The following is a 21,340-nucleotide window of genomic DNA, read 5'->3' as shown; positions in this document are numbered from 1 at the left end:
TCCGTAAGCGTGACCCCGAGTTTCCGGTCGCCTGTCACTTTATTTCTCCACTCCACACCCACTCTGATCTCTCCGTCCTCCGACACTGTTCTAATGAAGATCAACGCAAGCTCGAGGAACTTGCTCATCTTTCGCTTAGGCACTTACTAGCTTTCTGGACTCAACAACGAGTTCAACAATTTCAAATCATAACCTGTGCCCCTTTTTTTTCTGTTTTTTTTTCTCTTTCCCACTGTTGATGATTCTGCCATCTCCATTTACACCCTATCTAGACTCATCTTTTGTTTCTTTACTTATTCCATTACCATTTCCTTTTGCCTTGCATCATCATCCCTTTTGTCTCTTAATCTCTTTTGCCTGCCACCCTATCACAGACCTTCCCTTTTATTCTTTCCTCCCCTCCCCTCTCTCCCTGTCCCCACACTTGCTTAAAAACCTGTTATATCTCTAACTTTTTCTAGTTCTGACGAAGGGTCATCAACCTGAAAAGTTAACTCTGTTTCTCCACAGATGCTGCCCAAACTGCTGAGTATTTCCAGCATTTCCTGTTTTTTTGCTTTAGTATTGTGTGCAGCTACCTACTACTTTTTTTTTTGTTATCCAATTTCTTTCCAGATCAACTCTAACGCCAAAGATCACTTTGCGCCAATATATTTGATCTTAGGCCAAAAGGCCGAGAGGCGAAGTTGCACCGTTCCTGGAAATATTGCAATCCCCTGATCCAGCTCCCTGTCCAAAAATCAATTCAATATCATGTCCCCATAGGGGATATTAAACTGATAAGAACAGATACTACACTTGATCTTAGCCCTGCCTGAGATCTGCTAACTCAGCACAGACTAGAGATTGAACCACAGACCTTCATGCTCTGTATGGCTCTGCTACTCACAGCTGTATCAAGCTGACACATTGGAGGAGTCATTAGCCTAATGTTAAAGCTGGAAGAAGGTGTGGTGTTTTTGTTAGTTTTCACGCTTTGTTCAATAATTTCATGCCTCAGTTTGCAATAAAACTGCATGCAAAACACCCTGGCAAATGTAGTTAAGTTCAAGTCACAGCCTGTAATGACAGGCTACCCCTACTCCTTCCCTGAAGGCATTGATTCTTGCTAAGCCATAGTTACTCAGACACCCCTTGTCCTCCACTTCCTCATCAGGTGGCCACTCTTCATGTGAAACTGCTGACTGTGTTGGAACATCACCCGTTCCTGTTTGCACATGCACATTTCCAGCAGGGGTTGCTGGATACCAACTGTGGGGAGATAATTTCATCTGTTCACAGAAAAATTATAAGTCTGTTCCTTATACATGCATTCCACTACAAATAGCGCATGAAGAAAGACTCCACCCCCCGCTGCCTTCCCGCCCACACCACCACCTCAGGAGAAGAGATCTCTGCTAATGTTCCCCCTTCCTTAACCAAAGGACCTGGGATGCCACAGGGATTGGTGCTGGGTCCTCAACTATTTACAATCTATATTAATGACTTGAATGAAGGGACCGAGTATAATGTATCCAAGTTTGCTGATGACACAAAGATGGGTGGGAAAGCAAATTGTGAGGAGGTCACAAACAATCTGCAAAGGGATATAGACAGGCTAAGTGAGTGGGCAAAAATTTGGCAGATGGAGTATAATGTGGGAAAATGCGAGGTTATCCACTTTGGCAGAAATAATAGAAAAGCAAATTTAAATGGAGAAAAATTGCAAAGTGCTGCAGTACAGAGAGACCTGGGGGTCCTTGTGCATGAAACACAAACAGTTAGTATGCAGGTACAGCAAGTGACTACAGTTGATAAAAATCAATCAGCTCCTCGTAAGATACCTATGACAGCAATATATTTGCATATATATTTTTTGTGCAAACGTATTTGTAGTTTGCAAAGGTACACATTTCAGGGCATACATATCTTACTGTGGTGGATGTGGCTGTTGGAATTAAATGAAATATAAGATCAGTTGTTGATAAGCTGCCATGGATATGTCAGAAATATGTTGTGATTGCAAATTAGTTTGTCAACTAAATGATAATGGAAGTGATAGAAAACAACTAAAAAATAAATTTCTTGAAAGACAAATTCAGATAAATTCTGTGTCAATTTAGGTGCATTGGTAGCACACTTAGGGTCAGAAAATTGTAGGTTCAAATCCCCATATTAGGCAATGTTATGCCTAATCATGGAGTTTTATACTGGTGGAGGTTACCTCTGGAGTCCCTCAAGGAAGGATCCTTGCCCCCCTCCCCTCCTCTTTCTCAACTAATGCTGCCCCTTTATAACATTATCTGTAGACATGGAGGTCAATTCTCACTTCTATCATCTGGCATTAACAGGGCGGTATCAACATCAAAATTCACCAACAGAGAATTCAGAGACATTTTGAACGGGGTCAACTGCTGGGCACCCAAAGTGTCTGACTGACTCACGTGGTAGGCCCCTTTATATACAAATCGGGGTCCAGATTGCCATTTTAGTTTGGAACTAGTCGGAGCATGTGGCGTGCACACTCCAACCAATTCCGTAGCCGATGGAGCCGAAGAGGCCCAGCCAATACCTCACAGTCTGGAATTTCCTCCTTAAACCCTTCTGCCGGTCCACCTCCCTCTCCTCCTTTAAGACACTCCTTGAAACCCACCTTTTTGACCAAGCTTTAGGAGACTCCTCCTGATAGCCCTTCCTTTGGCTCTGCATCCATTGTTTGGCTACATCTCTGTGATGTGCTTTGGAACAATTTTCTATGTTAAAGGTGCTATATAAATGCAAGTTATTATTTGAGGGGATGTGATTTGGATGAGACATGAAAGGCCCCATATAACTATTCAAAGTAAAACATATTTCTCCTGATGACCTAACAACATTTCTCCCTCAAGCTCCGAAACAAAACAGAGGTACTGGTCCTTCATCTCTTTGCTGTTTATGGGAATTTGCTGGCATAGAATGGCTTCTACTTTTATATCCATTACAACGTCATTGAACCTCACCTAAGCAGCTACTGTTCATGCCATTATAATTATGAGTACCAGCATACACACAGTTCTAATAGTGTTTTTGGATGACAATCAGGATTTTTTCTTCCATAACCCAGGGGCATTGCAACCAATTGTATTCATACAGCATCATATCATGTCCTCAGAACATCCCAAAACTAATGGCTTTTGAAAAATTCATTCATGGGATGTGGACGTCACTGGCAAGACCAGCATTTATTGCCCATCCTTAATTGCCCTTGAGAAGATGGTGGTGAGCCGCCTTCTTGAACCGCTGCAGTCCGTGTTGTGCAGGTAGTCCCACAGTGATTATATTTTGATGTCATGGTTTGGTACAACTGAGTGTCTTGCTAGGCCATTTCAGAGGGCAGTTAAGAGTCAACCACATTGTTGTGGGTCTGGAGTCACATATAGGCCAGACCAGGTAAGGATGGCTGATTTCCTTCCCTAAAGGACATTAGTGAACTTGATGGGTTTTATGACAATAAAACAGTTGTTTCATAGTCACCATTACTGATACTAGCTTTTTATTCCAGATTTCTTTAATTAACTGAATTTAAATTCCCCAGCTGCCGTGGTGAGATTTGACTGAATGTATCCAGATTATTAGGCCAGGCCTCTGGATTACTAGTCCAGTAACATATCCACTCTTCTACATTAAATTCTTGAATTCTTTACATTGAAGTTGCTGTTATGCAGGCAAGTATGACAGTAAGGTTCCCCAAACAGCAAATTAATGAATAACCTGTTGATCTGCTTTTGGTGGTGTTGGTTGATAGAGAATGTTGCCCAGGACAGCTCACAATACTCATCTTTGAATAGTGCTATGGAATCTCTTATATCTACCTAAGCAGACAGACAGGGCCTCAGTTTAACTTCTTATGAAAAAGACAGCACTGCAGCACATCTCCAGTATTGCTCTGCAATGTCATAGATTATTTGCTCAACTTCTTTGAGGCTTGGTGGCATTATCTTCCAACACAGATGCGAAGGTGCTTCCAACTTGCTTGGTCACACTGAGAGCGGAAGAACTCTTTTTGCTTCATGCTCAGGCTAAATTGACGGGAAGGGGATCTGCTCCATTATTTTCACAAATGATTTTGCATTGACTTTTTAGGAGATTAGGAAGAGTGATGTGTGATAATCCACCTTCTGGTTCCTCTTTCCCTTTAAAAATAAATTGTTCTCTGGGAGTGAGGCAGGCAAGGCTGTATTTATTACTCATCCCCAGTTGCCCTTGAGAAAGCGGTAGTGGGTATTCACATTAAACGGCTGCAGTCCTTGTGACAATGGTGCTCTACAATGGTGTTAAGTAGGGAATTCCAGGATATTGACCCAGTGGTGATGAAGGAATGGCGCGATATATGTCCAAATCAGAATGATGTGTGACTTGGCGGGGAAGCATCTGATCTCTGGCCTATCCCAGTGCCACTCTCGGACAATGTGGCTGAGATGAGCATGTCACCATGTGGGAATCAGTGGATGTAAACTTGCCTTTTAGCCTCCTGCTTATTGTCATTTTGGTTTTATTAATGTCTCCTTATGCGGACTGGTGTCAAATTTTCAGTCTCATAATACGCCTGTGAAGTGCCTTGGGACGTTTCACTATGATAAAGGTGCTATATAAATACAAGTTGTTGTTGTTGTTGTTTTTAAGCTCCAAATCTGTTCAGCAAATCGTCATTCTATTTATTTTATCTGCTACGATTTTTCATTGTCGGTACTCAGTTATTGCCAGTTTCTCTTGCACATGTACTTACCAAAAATAATTTCCTTGTCACACCTGTTAGGTTTAAGTGTTTGCAGAATCACGTCATTGAAATCTTCACCAAACTTGAGGGGTAGGCTTTGCGTAAATTATTGTGCCTTTATTGGATCATGATTCCTCTTAACTGTTTCTCTAAGAATCTACAACACACTGGAATGAAACCCTGCTATTGTCACTAACTGGCTGGCAATAGCATGAAAACACTTTATCCATTGAGTGAAGTTTATTTGAGCTATTTGAATAAGTTTTGCATTAAATGCCTTGATAGAAGTTTTGGCTGAATATGGCTCAATGTGCCAACACCCTAATAGGCTCCACACTGGCAATACCTACATTATATATCATTAACATGTCACAAGATTGTTTCCATAGTTCCTTCACTAGTCACAAATGTTGTCTCAAGTGCCTACAGAATATGGGTGTGGTGGTCTGGCATGAAATTCTGAACACACCTCCTACATACTAAAATGGTCACAATGATGTTGTGCAGTTATTTACTGACAGTTTGATAACTTCCCTTTTGTGAAACAAAAGCAGTTTAAAAAAAAACAGAATCAGGTCACAGCACAGATGATCACCGTTACTGACCCAGTTCATGAATTCTAATAAAGGTGTTACTGAAAAATGTGATTCAGGATCTCACTCATGTTGGCTGCCAGCATGTTATCAGTTTGCAAGCTTTGTTTCTCATCCATTTAAATGAGACACTGCCCTTGTTTTTTAAATAGAGTCAGTTTTAAATAGGGTCACCAATAAAAGAATCAAAAACCACAGCAGAAGTGATTTTATTGAGAAAAGATCTGTATCTCATAAAGAAATGGGAAATAGTTTTATCATTTACAGTACAAAAGCAGCATGATGTCACCAACAACTCAGAGCTGCATTCCAGACAGTGAAAAAACTAACTGCCAAAATTGAAGATTCTTTATTTTACTGTCACTCCTTCATTCATTCTTTTATTCTGTTTCTTTTTCTTTCTTTGTCCTTCTTTCTCGCCCTTTTTCCCTTCTTGCTAATGCAGGAATGCAGTCAAAAAGTTAAACATTAAGCCTTTGTCAGTGTAGTCTAGAGGTTAGGCTGAGTAGTGTCTGCAAAGTATAGTTGTTGATATATGATCTCTGAGATTCAATCCAACACTGACATTAAAAACAGGTGCTCCCTGCCTAAAGGCAATGTGCCAGTCCTCTCGTAATTCTTGTCAACATTTTAATTTACAAAAGATGTAACATGCCAGGTTTCTTGCACTCATTTGGAGCTAAAACATAAAGGAAACCTTTTTTGAGCTTTAAAGTCTTGTGCATAACGTAGAAGTTCTGCATTAACACTAATCCAAATGTCCCAGCCTTAACAATTCTGCAGCAAGTGAACGTGAAGATTCCTCTTGACTGACTACATGAGATCTGATCTGATAATTTCTCCAGAAAAGGGCTTTAGTGCCAAAACACTGAGACTGTTGTTGAAGTTTCAAGAATATACTGGACCATGTGCATGTACTTAACTATGTAATACATGCTAGGAATCTAAAAATAGTTAACTGCTGTTTCAGACTGGGATCCTTTGTCAGGAAGACAGTGTCCTTTTTCCTGGCCTGCATAGGCTGTATAGTCAAGATTATTAAATATAGATTCCACAGCGTTCTTATTAAAACACTGAAGAATTAAGTGAATATTTTATGTTGGCTTACTTTTAAATTAACCAAACAGATAACAGGGAAACTTTGAATGCTGCGATAGCCACAAGCTGTAAAATTCCTGTGTTGAATATATATAGCAGTTAGAGTCACTGCGTTAGTCATAACACAGACATTTCACCAAAGTGTTTGTAGAATACATGCATTTCTGAAGCCTTAAAGGTCTGTTTGCCTAGTGATAAATTGGTTTTCAAGCAACTGTCTTACAAACTATCTATATTTGAAAGATGGCTGCCTGATAACTATTTTAATAAGAGACATCTGATGTTTTGAGAACACTATTTAAACTTTGCAAAAATGCCAGTTCCAAGATAAGAATCCACATTCTGTGTAAAAATAGTGTACTTCAGAATCATTTATTTGAATAGACTCAAAGGACAGCCGTGAGTTAAATATATTCAGCTTAATTATAAATGTGAACATTGTTGAATAACAGAGGCACTCTTTCTTTTTCTATATGTTAATCTTAATGTTCAGTCTATAATTTTCCCCTTGATACCTTGTCACAGTAAAGGCTTGTTTAGTAACTAATTGGCTACAAAGCTGCATTGTATAACAATAAGACCAGTCTTTGGGGTTGCAGAGGTAGATACAAAACACATTTCACCAAATAATAGTGAACGGTGTGTATTGCTTAAAGAGCGGAAATAAAAGACACTATGGGCCCAAGTTTCCACATGATTTGCGCCTGATTTTTAGGAGCAACTGGTGGAGAACGGACTATCTTAGAAATCGCAATTCTCCACATTTTTTTTTCTGCAGTTCTAGTCAGGTAGAACAGTTTCACTTTGGAACAGAATTTTTTCTTCAAAAGGGGGCGTGTCCGGCCACTGACGCCTGATTTCAAAGTTTCCACAGTGAAAACGTACTCCAAACTAACTTAGAATGGAGCAAGTGAAGATTTTTGTAGAACTGAAAAAACCTTGTCTACACATTAAAAAATCAGACGCAGGTTACAAATTAGGCGTCCAGAACGTGGTGAGGGGGGGGGGGGGTGGGGGGGGAAGGGAACTCATTAAATTCGACAATAAATCCTTATTTATACTTATACGAATATTATACAAATAAATCCAACCTGAATAAAAATTTATAAGCAAAGAAAAGATTAAATAAACCATCTTCCTACCTGTGTGAAAGTGCTTCAGCCAGGGAGAATGCTGCAGGAAGCCTCACAAGTTGAGGCAGCCGTTCGTTCTCGCGGGGGGGGGGGGGGAAGGAGGCAGCCGTTCGTTCTCGCGGGGGGGGGGGGGAAGGAGGCAGCCGTTCGTTCTCGCGGGGGGGGGGGGAAGGAGGCAGCCGTTCGTTCTCGCGGGGGGGGGAAGGAGGCAGCCGTTCGTTCTCGGGGGGGGGAAGGAGACAGCCGTTCGTTCTCGCGGGGGGGGGGGGAAGGAGGCAGCCGTTCGTTCTCGCGGGGGGGGGAAGGAGGCAGCCGTTCGTTCCCGCGGGGGGGGGGGGAAGGAGGCAGCCGTTCGTTCTCGCGGGGGGGGGGGGAAGTAGGAAGCCGTTTGTTCTCGCGGGGGGGGGGGAAGGAGGCAACCGTTCGTTCTCGCGGGGGGGGGGGAGGAGGCAGCCGTTCGTTCTCGCGGGGGGGGGAAGGAGGCAGCCGTTCGTTCTCGCGGGGGGGGGGGAAGGAGGCAGCCATTCGTTCTCGCGGGGGGGGGGGGGGAGGGAAACGGCTGCCTCAACTTTCTGAGGCTTCCTGCAGCCTTCTCACTGCTGCAAGAAGCCTCAGTGCTGATGTGCTGATGGCAATGTGCTTTTATTAAAAAATGTTCAAAAATTAAACAGCTACAAAGAACTGGGTGAGTGCCAATGTTTCCTTCACACTGCGCGTGCGCGAATGCTCCAACACGCACACGCAGGGTTGCCGGCAGGAAAAAAACTAATTTAAATGGTACCCTCCCACTTACAAAATCAGCGCGAGTGTAGGCTCCACCCCCCTGGGCGCTGCGCCAAGCAGACATGGAGCTGCAGGGCGCTCCAGAATCGCACGTTTTCTTTTCCAGCGCCGTTTTCGGCGCGAAAAACGGGCGCCCAGCTTGGAGGGGCGCCCGTTTTTTATCAGGTGGAAATTTGGGGCCTATTAAGACTACAATTTACACAGCCTTAGACCAGCGATGTAGTGAATTTCATGTTTAATATTTGGGTTCAGGTTGCCCACTATTTAAAAAACATTACAATGGTGTGCACAGGAAAACAAAACAGATCTCTGTGTCAGCATGCTGCCATTTTCCCTATTTTGATTTAAGGTTTTTCCACAGGTAACAGGTGGGAGGCTCTATCTTGTAACTGGAGAAGCATGAAAAAAGATAAAACATTTTTAAAATTAATAATTCAATTTCTTTGGTCAGTTTTCCCCCTTCCTGAAGGAAATGGTAAGGTTCGGTTCCAATGGTGCCGGGCGTCCTCTGGTACCTCAGCCAAGTCATTATTATTTATCTATGAATATCGACAGTGATTTTTGGCATTATACTATGAGGACATCACAATCAAGCTGATTTTGGTCCTCATCCGATACCCATACATGTGCACTTCCATCAGGGTTCACTGGATAGAAAGAAATAGCAGGGACCCCCGCCAATTTTCCATGACATAACCCTGGGGTGCTGAAGCTAATTGTAGGTCCACTGCAGCCTTTCTGACTGAGATCAGCTAACCCAGCATAGAATGGGGATCAAACCTCTGACCTTTCTGGTTTGTATGGCTCAGCAACTCATTGGTTAAGGTCACTGATCCAGAAAAAGAGGAAACTAATAAAGTTATGAATTAAAAAAAAAATCATTAACTGACCAGCAGGCTACTGAGATTCAGGATGTGGAGGGCAGAGTGTTCTGATATTCTAAATCCCATTCCTTTCACAAACGGTTCCATTTGAAGCAGGCTAGTGGGGGGTGTCTGAATCCTGGCAGTTTAACATGTACTTGATCCAGTGTCATTGGCGGGAGAGAAGCGGAGGGCAATGGGAGGAAACTGAAGGAGAAAAAAATATATAATTATTAGAGATATGTAAAAATGGGTGTGTGGGGTTTCTACTTGTCAATTTGCATCATCTGATTAAATATAAAGCAAGAGCCAGAGATGATGAAATGATTAAATTATGTCAAGATTAACACATTATCTCACTTCATTGCATCATCGTAGCTGAAGGCATCGGGCATCTTTTCCATGGCCTAGACATGTTCTGCAAAAGAAACCAAAGACTTTATTAATAATAAATGCCATGATATCTGATGTGCAATTCAGCCCTTGTGGTTTCAAGCTTTCCTGATAAATGCTTATTAACAATTAGCATTTCCCCCATAGATTATCTGTAGAAACTATCCAGCTTTTATTCAAGACATTCTTAAAATTGTGGTTTCTTTCTTAAAACCAGCAGAATATTTATTGTTCACTCTCCTCAGGTACTGTTCCCCTCCCTTTCAAAACCAACATCATCAACCTTCCTAAAAAAAACACCCTCGACCCCTAAATCCTTGCAAACTACCACCCCATTTCCAAATTCCCTTGCCTCTCCAAATCCTAGAAGGTGTTGGTGCCTCCCAAATCCATGGTGACCTTTCATGTAACTCTATGTTTGAATCTTGCCAATCAGGTTTCTGCTCCGACCACAGCACTGAAGTGGCCCTAATCAAATGACATCCTCTGTGACTGTGACCATGGTGCATTTTCCCATCTCATCCTCTTTGACTTCTCTACAGCATTTGGTATGGACAACCATACCATCCTCTCCAATGCCTCTCGTCTGTTGTCCAGTTTAGCATGACTGCCCTCACTTTCTTCCACTCTAAACTATCTGATCCTAGCCAGAGCATCTCCATTACCGGCTCCTATTCTCAGTCCGGCACCATTGCTTCTAGAGACCCTAACAATTCCTTTTCCCTTCCCTGCATTACTAGTGGCTGTGCCATCAGCAACCTAGATATCCCACACTTCTCAAACACTTCCTTAAACCCCTCCACCTCTCCAACTCTCTCTCCTCCTTCATGATCTTCCTTTAACCTCACCGTTGACCTTCCTAATGTCTCCTTTCTTGGCTCAGCATCCATGTGTGTCTGATTATGCCTCCGTGAAATGCCATATGAGACATTTTTCTACATAAAAGGCACTATATAAATGCAAGTTGATGTTGTACTGTAGCTTATAGTGGATCTAGTTTCTGGTAACAGCTGTAGCAGAATAATTCATGCACTGAGCTGAATCGGAGAGCCGTGCCATTGCACCAGGTATGTTGAAATGTACATAAACCAGCCTTTTGTAATTTTATGACTTCCTCCTTGTGGAAACATGCACATAGTTCAAAAATGATACGCAATAAATCATTCATTACACATTTTGGAACTAAATGAGGGGAAATAACTTCTTTTTTTTAACCATACTCTTTCACCGACACTTTTGAAATGTTACATTTTTGTAAAGTTTTATTATCAAATTTTCACCCTCCTCTCCTGAAGGCAGAGATTCCTGCGGGCCTACCCGTTCACAGTTGCTCGTAGCAGCCCGTTACGTTGACCAGGCATTCATTCTTTCTTCTTGTCAGCTCAGACAGCAAGTGTCAGCAAGCTGTTCAACTATAGAAAGCATCAGAAGCAAAGCTGATTCCTGCCCGTATCCAACATCCACATAGACTTTCCAGCAGGGATCACTGGATAATGATTAGGATTGGGGAACCTGGCTGATTTTATTCCCTTCCCCAGCAGGCATTTTGAGACCAATAATAATACCCCCACCAGATGAGATCAACAGCTCAGCAAGGACCAGATCAAATGTAGGCCTTCTTGACCAATATAACTCAGAATCACACTTAAGTGTTGCAGCCTTCTGGACAAACAGCAGACATAAAGAAAGAAAAATTGGAGGGAAAGGGACAACGGGATTAGCTGGAAAAAGAAAAGAAAACCGTTAAACAGCAGATAGAATAGGACCAGAGAAAAGGAAAGTTACAAAGGAAAATGGCAGCAGGATTGAATAACTGTAAATGTGGACGTATATCAGTATCAATAGTAAATTATAAGCCTTAGGCCTGAAACTTTTCCTGTGCATGCCAGAATGTGTAGACTGGAAATTGTTTTGTTGTTCTTTTATTTCCTTCAGGTATGCATTAATAAATACATGAAAACAGAAACACAGGTAAAAAATAAATGGACTCAATATATCGAAGCCCTGTGTAATGAACTAACTTACTATAACATTTGAATGAAAGCAGATTTTATGTTCAACATGTGTTCAACATATTTTAAAATGTTTATTTTAGTATCATTTTTTCAATGGATGTTAGTGATTTTTATTAACAGCCTCACGTAGTGTGAGGAATATACTGTTATTAAAACTTTTACTAAATCAGTTTGTAATTAATAAAGGTTGTAACAAAAACATTTGAGGGGTTATGTTATTCTTGGAGTTTTTGAAGTCACTTGAGTGCTAAGATTTTAACAAATACTTTGCTTTCACATTTATCTTCTTTCTTTATAATCCCCCCCCCCGCCCCCCCCTGCCCACTGACATCTAACTCCACCATTGTTGCTCTGTAACATTGGGTGAAATGAGGCCTGCTTGATGTTAGGCAAACCTCTATAAATGGCCACCCAGTACTCCTACCCAAAACAGGCCCGATGCTACTTGCATTTGTAAATCGGGGTACACCAGTGCACCATTTGTACCAGATGGTAAGTGACTTAAGCAGCAGGCCTGAAAGGGACCGCTGGAAGCTGCTCTAAAAATGACCTGGAACATTTTTCGAGGAAAATGGCCTCGAGCATAAAATATTTTTGTGTGTTGCTGGGTACTTCTCCCGCCCGGTGCACCACCTCCTCTTTTACTGCCGACATCTGGCTCAACTCACCCATGGAACCTCTGGCTCGGTGAGCTGCTCCCTAACTCGATGAGCTGGGCAGCTTGCCAACGAATACAAAAGCAAAATACTGCAGATGCGGGAATCTGGAATAAAAACAGAAAATGCTGGAAATCGCAACAGGTCAGGCAGCATCTGTGGAGAGAAAGCGTCAGAACTGGAGGGTGTTCGGAAAGAACACATTCTTAACCAGCACTGGAGGGGAAGGGGAAGAAAGAACAAAAGGGAAGATTTGCGATAGGGTGGAAAGCAGGAGAGATTAGAGAGACAAAAGGGATGATGGGCGGAATTGAAATGGTAACACCAGGCTTGCCAACTAGATTCTAATATAGCTCGAATGTGAAGTCTTCAGGTGGATCTTCATGCTTGTAATGGGCTTATGTTTAAAGTTGCCCCTGTAGCCTCCAATCAATCCCTTGCCTCCAATTATTATCCCTATGCCCAGCCCCAAACAGCACAGCCAAATTAGGAACTCATCAAGTTGGGTAATATAGATCCAGAACTGGGACTAACACCTGTTTTCTGGTGGTTTGGAACATCAGTGATTAGTGCTACTCTGTCACGTTGTAGCATTTTGTAGATTCTGCCTAGATAGTTGAAATGGAAAGTAATCTTTTAGTAAAAAAATCCCGGTTTGCTCTTTTGCTTTCCTGACGGTGCTGACTCAAACTGGGATGTGTTTCCTCAGGAACTGGCCACATTAAATAATCTCAAGCAAATTATCAGTCTTCAATAGGCAATGAATGTTCACAGGCTATTCGTTGATGAAGGACACTACAATAACAAATTGCATTTATATAGCACCTTTAATGTAGGACAAAACCCCAACATGCTTCACAGAAGCTTAATCAAAACAGAATGGACATTGAACCAAGAAGGAGGTATTAGGAGTGTGATCAAAAACTTGGTCAAAGAGGTGGTTTTTTTGATCACACCTCTAATATCTCCTTGGCTCAGTGTCCAGTTTTGTTTGATTAAGCTTCCGTGAAGCACGTTGGGGTTTTTTCCTATGTTAAGTGCGCTATATAAATCTTCCAACTAAATATTGGAAAGACTGAAACCATTGTATTCAATTCCCATCACAAACTCCGTTCCCTAGCCACCGGATCCATCCCTCTCCCTTGCAACTGTCTGAGGCTGAACCAGACTGTTCGCAACCTTGGTGTTGTATTTGACCCCGAGGTGAGCTTCTGACCACATACCCGCACCATCACTCAGAATACCTATTTCAACCTCCATAACATCACCTGACTTCGCCCTGCCTCAGCTGAAACCCTCATCCATGCCTTTAGTACCTCTAGAGTCTATTCCGATGCACTCCTGGCTGGCTTCACATCTTCCACCCTCCAAAACTCTGCTGTCCATATCCTAAATTACAACAAATCCCGTTCACCCATCACCCCTGTGCTCGCTGACCTACATTGGCTCCCAGTTGTGCAACGTCTCGATTTAAAAATTCTCATCCTAGTTTTCAAATCCCTTCGTGGCCTCGCCCATCACTATCTCTGTAATCTCCTCCAGCCCTATAATCCTCCAAGATATCTGCAGTCCTCCAATTCTGGCCTCTTGTGCATCCCTGATTTTAATCGCTCCACCATTGGTGGCCTTGCCTCCAGCTGCCAAGGCTCTAATCTCTGGAATTCTCTCCCTAAACCTCTGTGGCTCTACCTCTATTTCCTGCTTTAAGGCACTCCCTAAAACCTGCCTCTTTAACCAATCTGTTCTAATATGACCTCATGTGACTCTGTGTCAAACTTTGTTTCATAATGCTCCTGTGAAGCGCCTGGGTATGCTTCACTACGTTAAAGGCGCTATATAAATACAAGTTATTACCATTGAATGTTTTCCTGGAATCCCAACCTGCTATATTTCAATTGCTTATTGCCATATTATGAATTAAACATTTAGCATTGGTGTGCTTCATCCATAAGCTGTTACGCAGATGAATGCACTACACCCTGAGGTCATTTTAGTCCATTATCATAAATATTTATTCAGAATTATGACATTTGTACACAATGAACTTTAGGGATTCAAATGAAAAAAAAACCTCAAGCCTATCCATAATATTTCAAAAGTGCATTAATATGATTTCAAAATTATCCAATATTTTAAATATGGGCCCAGTTACATTTTTAATATATATATATTTAAATTAAATCCCATCTGCTCCATTTGTAACACATAGAGATCATTACCACATCCTCAGCTCCTAATTAGTTAATTGCCTGTGAATTTCCTTCCCTGCAGCCCAGTCATATTTTAAAAAGATAAACTTAATTTGGTTAACAAAGGCCCAGTCTCATAATTGTAATATATTCTAAAATGTCATTTTATAAAGGTTTTCTTTCGCTGCAAGCACCAATTCAGGTTCTTTATTAATTATTATTCTTAAGTCTGAAAGCAGCATTAATTAACCTTTTGCACAGAGATGTACACAATGCCTTGTAATTCTTTAGAGGTCATATGTAGCGGTTAGTCATTAAATGAATAAAACACATAAAACAAAAACGAAATACACAGCAGATCAATCAATATCTGAAAGAGGAAAAAACATCTCGATTTTTTTGGTTTCATGAAAGCTCTTCTGCGTATTTGCAGCATTTGCTGTTTTGTGTTCGTCACTGCAATGTGTATTCTGCCTTTTTAGTTTCAACCATAGGAGTCTGTATTTATCAAGCATTTCGCTGAGTGTGGGATTGGCATTGTATTCTAAAATCTAACCCGAGCCTGAACAGAAGTGAGAATGTTGAAACCATTATCAGGTGCTATTTACTTGGAAATAACTTTGAAGCATTCTGGTTACATTCCAATGATAAAGGTTTGTTTTGGCTTTTCATTATGGAAAACCAGCTAACCCAAACACAAAGCAGAGTCACTGAATGCACAGCTTCAAGTACAGATCAGTTGAGAGCAAAAAAGTCTACATAGTGAAACATTTCCTGATTTGTAAAATAGCTTTTATTTTCAGGGTGGTCTAAGTAAAAAAATAAAAATATGAATCTGTGCCTGCAATATCTGCAGTGCTTTACTGTCATACATTAATGACATACCTCACTTGCAATCTTGCATTTCTCCATCCCCAGCACATTGCTGTTTTTTCCTAATAGTTTTGGAGGTCTCTGTGGAGTTCTGCACTATAGGAGCATCTTACTCATTAAATGTCGTCAAGTACGAGCATTGTGTATGGAACTGTCTGTTTCTAGAATGAATTACAGAGATCATTGAACAAGATAGGTAACCTTCTTTCTCATCCTCACCTCATAATAGGAAAATAAGTTCCAAATGCTAAAATCTTATGAAGTGATTTCTGCAGGAAACAGATTGAAGCATACAATAGAGAGATGACTGAATGTTTTTCAAATACAGCATTGTGTTTGGCTGACAAAATCTTGGTTGATCTTGCTCAAGAATTACAAGCTAATCACTCGCAAAATGGCCATTTCCAGCACATTGAAGGGACTGGTGCTTGGGAGACGAAAAGATTGATTTTGTTTTTAAATTGGTAGACTTTTCCTTCACTCTGGGGTTCGGGTTAGGCTGAGTAATCTGCCCTTTAGGTTTCTTTCTTTGAGTTTCCATTTAGTTAGTCACTTGTATGAAACTCCTGCTTTCATATTTTTCTGGCACAGAGGGAGAGGCTGTGTCTGCTGTGATGTGTCATAATGAGATATGCAGCATAATTAAATAGGAGGGAATTGTTTAACTATAACTGCAAATTGATAAATGGGGTGTTGAGGAAAACAGGAATGCTGACTTGTGTGTAATAAAAACAGAAAATGATAGAAATACACAGCAGGTCCATCAGCATCTGAAAATAGTAAAAATGGTTTAACGTCTCAAATAAAGTTCTGACATAACTTTTTACTCAGAGAGTGGTTAGAATGTGGAACTTGCTAACATGTGGAATGGTTGAGGTAAATAGCATAAATGCATTTAAGGGGAAACTTGATAAGTACATGAGGGCGAAAGAAAAACAATTATGTTGACAGGGTGAGATGCAGTGAATAAAGTGGGAGGAGGCTGGTGTGGAGTATATTGATGTGCCGAATGGCCTGTTCCTGAGCTGTAAATGCTATGTACTTCTATGTAAAAGTTTCTTTATTCAAAGTTTCATATTTTAAAGCTGCGTATTCCCTCAATCTCATTAGCAAGTCACTAAAAGAGGAATTCTGGGAACAGTGACGATACTGCAACAAAAGTACTTCATTGGCTGTAAAGTGGTTTGGGACGTCCAGTGGTCGTGAAACACGCTATATAAATGCCAGTATTTCTTTCCTTTTTCACTCCTGATATTGTTCACCTCTTCTTTAAGGAATAGACTACTCTCTGTCCATCCTCTCCACCAACTCTTTCCCCACCCTAATGCTAAGGCCAAATTTGGGTATTTTGCCACGTAGAGAATTGTAGGCTTGTGTTGTTTTATGGCACAGCACTATGTCATATTGCCACCCGAAAGTTTGCTTAATTAAAGAATTTGCTCTACCATTGGAAGCTGTCCCTTCAGCTGCCTAGGCCCCAAGCTTTGGAATTTGCTCCCTAAACCTCTCCACCTCGCTACCTCTCTCTCTCCTTCTTTAAGATGCTCCTTAAAACCTACCTCTTTGACCACACTTAGACCTTAGACCTGTCCTAATGTCTCCTTATGTGGCTCAGTGTAAAATTTTGTCTGATGATGCTAATGTAAAATGGCTTGGGACGTTTTACTATGTTAAAGGTGCTATATAAATGCAAGATGTTGTTGTTGCTTGATGTCTGCCAAGTCCAACCCTTGGTTGCATCTAGATATTTCATTGATCTTATAGGGGAGCTCTTGAAATAAACTCTCCAAGGTCAAAACCAGGTCAGTGGAGCACAGAGGAAATAATAAATATAAAAGAAAGACTGTGGATTAACTAAATGCCACATAAGTAAGTACATTCCCGAGACAGTCCAAGCATATTTTTTTACATGCTCTGCCGTTTGCATTTTGGAATCTCAAGCATGCCATTGAAAGAAATAATAATTGCTGGTATACACTTTCACTCAGGTCTGGATTGAATTAATTAAAAGTGGATCAGAGAGGAATGGAACACTTATGCTACCAATTTTTTTTATGGGTCTGGTATATACCTCACATTATACTATAGTATTCTGGGCTGCAGCATTGTTTACTACAGTTAAAAGGTTGATGATATTGCAAGCCCTTTAGTTGGCATTTGACCCTGTAGCTCCTGCTAGTTGTCAGAAAACACACACATGCTTACTTGATTGCTCAGTGAGCAGAATGATACAAAAGAGGACGCTCCCAAGTTTGGCTACTGGGTCAAGGTGGCAAAGGGCAGCCAGTGCCCATGGAAACATACCACAAGAAGCTGCCAATGTCTTCAGGAAAAGGGAGAATATTTTCCAGATAAAGTAATAGTTTTAGTCGGGGAAAAAGGATTACTATAAACTGAATTTACGCAAAAAATAGTTCGATCAACTGCGGATACTGTTTGTTCCAGATCTGTGCAATTTCTGGAAGTTTCCAATTTGACCTATAAAGAAAGACTTACATTTATATAGTTCCTTTCACGGCCACTGGACATTTCAAAGCGCTTTACAGTCAATGAAGTACTTTTGGAATGTAGTCAGTGTAGTCAGTGTTTTAATGTGGGCAATGTGACAGCCAATTTGTGCACAGCAAGCTCCCACAAACAGCAATGTGATAATGACCAGATAGTTTGTTTTTGTTATGTTGATTGAGGGATAAATATTGGCCAGGACACTGGGGATAACTCCCCTGCTCTTCTTCGAAATAGTGCCATGGGATCATATACGTCCACCTGAGAGAGCAGACGGGGCCTCGGTTTAATATCGCATCAGCACTGCATTGGAGTGTCAGCCTAGTTTTATGTGCTCAAGACCCTGGAGTGGGACTTGAACCCCCAACCTCCTGACTCAGAGGTGACTCAGAAGACTATACTTTTATGGATCATTTCTATAGTTTTTTTACCTGAAAGGTAGTGCTGAGTGCTTTGAAGTGTTGCTGCTCAATGGCACTCTCCGCTGGTGAGCCTACAGGGCTGTAGTAATACCTGCCCTCCTGTATCGCTTCTCGGCCTTTTGGCGAAGATCAAGTGTTGATTGGGCATTCATATGCAATTGACTAATTGCAGAAACTCGTCTTTCCAGTTTGGCTGCGTCTGGCCTTTTGGCTCGGGCCAAGCACCAATTGGAGAGAAGAAGAAATCTGCATGTCGACCGACCATTGGGCGGACCAGGAGGTCTGCCAAGGTGCCAGACTAGCACCACGAAAGATTGAAGGCTTCAGCCAAAACACAAGCCGAAGGGAGGAATCTGCAACCCGGATGGCGGCCAACCGAGCGGCGAACCAGGGCGTCCAAAACACCATCTGAGTGACGGTAAAGAAAGTGGAAGGACAGACAACGATCAACCGGGACCTCTTCGTGAAGAAAATCCTGCTTGAAACCTGTTGCATGAAAATCGCCGATGCCTTCGCCTTGCAGGACATCCCGAAGAGAGGTTACTTTGATGTAACCTTCAGAAACGTCACCCAATGCCTGAAATACCTGAAGGGATTGAAGGAGGCGAGTGAACCACTGCGGTCAATGCTGACTTGGGAACCACTGTTCACCCTCCCATCGCAGAGGAAGCACACTATCACAGTGCACATGTACAACCCCCACATCCTGGTCAGTGATGTGCTGACATTCCTCGCCAGGTATGTCCATGGGGCAGGAAACAGCATTGACCTGAAGGATTTCCATGGGATTTGGACCAGCAAGCACCAGATCCAGGTCACCTTGAAAGTGGACCCCAGCGGAACCATCCTACACCCCCCCTCCAGCTTCGCCATCGGAGGAAGTCGGGGCTACATGGTGTACGCCAGACAACCCAATGTGTGCCGAACCTGCGGGAAAGCAGGCCATGTGGCGGCAAGCTGCAAAACAATCAATTGCCGCAATTGCAAGAAGGAAGGACGCCAGACAAAGGACTATAAAGAGAGCAAGTGCTGCAACCTTTGTGGTCAGGCTGGACACCTATACAAGGCCTGCCCCAAGAGGAATTTCAGCTCTGCGCAGGTGGCAAAGAACATGGTGACATGTGAGGAGAAAGCTGAGGAGTGCAATGCCCCAGAGGAGACCGAGACCTCCCTCCCCTCCAAGACACCGTGCAAACAAACCACCGCCCTAGGCGACACTGACCGAGAGGAGGAAAGAAAGTCTGCCACGGCAAGCCGCCAGACACTAACACCCAGCAGTGAAACTCCGCCCCCCCCCCCGAGACACCGAGTCCATGGAAGAGGAGGGAGCAGAAGCAGAAGAGGAACAGGAATGGCAGCGTGTCACCAGGAAGAAGAAGGCCCGCAAGTCAAAGGAGAAGAGGCCTCCTGCAGAAATGAGAGGCAAAAGACGGCTACCCTCCACGACGGACAACAGTGGCTGCAGCTCATCCGATGATGAAGGGCGAGGCAAAAGCCCCCACCACCACCAGCAGAAGAGGCAAAACGCCAATGCGACCAGCGCAGTCCAGCTCCGGGACCCCGGGAGCAGTGATGTCACCGATGCATCCTTACTCCGGATTTCCAGGAGCGACGAAACAACGGATGAAACCCAGCCCGGGATTTCCGGGAGCGAAGAAGCAACCGATGCATACGGGAACAGGCCACAGAGCCAAAGGACCGCGTGTTCGAAATGTAATGTTTGGATTGTAATCACCAATTTAAAAATGGGTTTAAAGATTGCATCCATTAATGTGCGTAGCATTAAGTCGACTACGCGGTGCGTTTACACCTCGGCGTACCTCGCCAAGGTCAAGGCAGATCTGCTGTTCTTGCAGGAGCAGTTACCGGCAGTGGTCGCAATGGTGGTCCCACGGACCATCCATCTGGTCAGGAGGCAACGATTGCCATTCCTCCGGCCTGGGCATTCTGCCGCGGGGAGGCCACTTCTCCATCACCGAAGTTAAGGAGGTGATGGACAGCCGCCTCCTCGTAGCAGATGTATTGTATAAAAATGTTCCTCTAAGGCTAATTAACGTGTATGCCTCGCCTCTCAGAAGCGAGCGGCTAGCCCTCCTCCAGCAGCTCCCACTGCTGCTGGCGACATCCAAACCGGTTGTTCTGGGCAGTGATTTCAACTGCATCATCGATGCGGCTGGACGATCCAGCAGAGCCGACTGCAAACTGGACACCACATCCAAACTCCTGATGGACGTGATAAAAGATCCAAGCTGTGCGACGTCTTCAGCAACTCTGCAGATGGAGCACCACGCAGATACACCTGGTCGAGACCAGACAGGTCCATCCGTTCCAGAATAGACTTCCTGTTTGTGTCCCACACGCTCAAAGTCAGATCCACTGACGTCACGCCGGTGCTCTTCTCTGACCACTGCCTCCTACTGGCCGACTGCCTCCCACAGAAAGACCAGAAAGTTGGCAGGGGGATATGAAAGCTCAACGTGAAACTGTTGACCCCAGACAACATTGAGGAACTCAAGAGGGATTACAAAGGTTGGAGAACCGTAAAACCCCTCTGTGATTCTCCGATGCACTGATGGGAAACAATCAAGACAAACATCAAGAGGTTCTTCATCCTCAAAGGTGTTCAGGAGGCGAGAGGGAGACAGAGGGAATTGTCCTAACTCCAGAGGAGTATGTAAAACCTGCTCCTGCTGCAGTCGATGGGGGTCGATGTCGTGGAGGAACTCCAAGAGGTGAAGGGCCAGCAAGCCTCGCTCTTTGCCTCAGAGTCCTCAAAATCATCTTCCGCTCCAGAGTCCGCTCCGTCGAGCAGGATGAGACGTGTTCGCGTTTCTTCTTCCAAAAGGTGCACAGGGGGAGCTCTGTGATCACTAACCTAAAAGAAGAAGATGGTTCTGTGATGTCTGTGCAGTCCGACATGCTGAGGATCAGCAAATTCTTCTATGCCGGGCTCTACGATGCCAAGCCCACAGACCTCGCCTCCCAGTCTTTCCTGTCGTCTATCTCAGAGGTCTTCGACATAGCGAGCAGAAGAGTCTGGACCACCCGCTAACTCTGGATGAGCTGACAAAGGCCGTCCGGT

At 43.1% G+C, this 21,340-nt stretch overlaps 1 pseudogene; it reads right to left on the bottom strand.

The window, feature by feature from the left end:
* Positions 1–681: 681 nt before the first annotated feature.
* On the bottom strand, positions 682–823 carry LOC139277797 (U2 spliceosomal RNA; annotated as a pseudogene).
* Positions 824–21,340: the final 20,517 nt, after the last annotated feature.

The sequence above is a fragment of the Pristiophorus japonicus genome, chromosome 12 (assembly GCF_044704955.1).
Source record: "Pristiophorus japonicus isolate sPriJap1 chromosome 12, sPriJap1.hap1, whole genome shotgun sequence".
NCBI lineage: Eukaryota > Metazoa > Chordata > Chondrichthyes > Pristiophoridae > Pristiophorus > Pristiophorus japonicus.
Note: the sequence above shows the minus strand (reverse complement) of the source record. Positions and strands in the feature narration are given on the sequence as shown.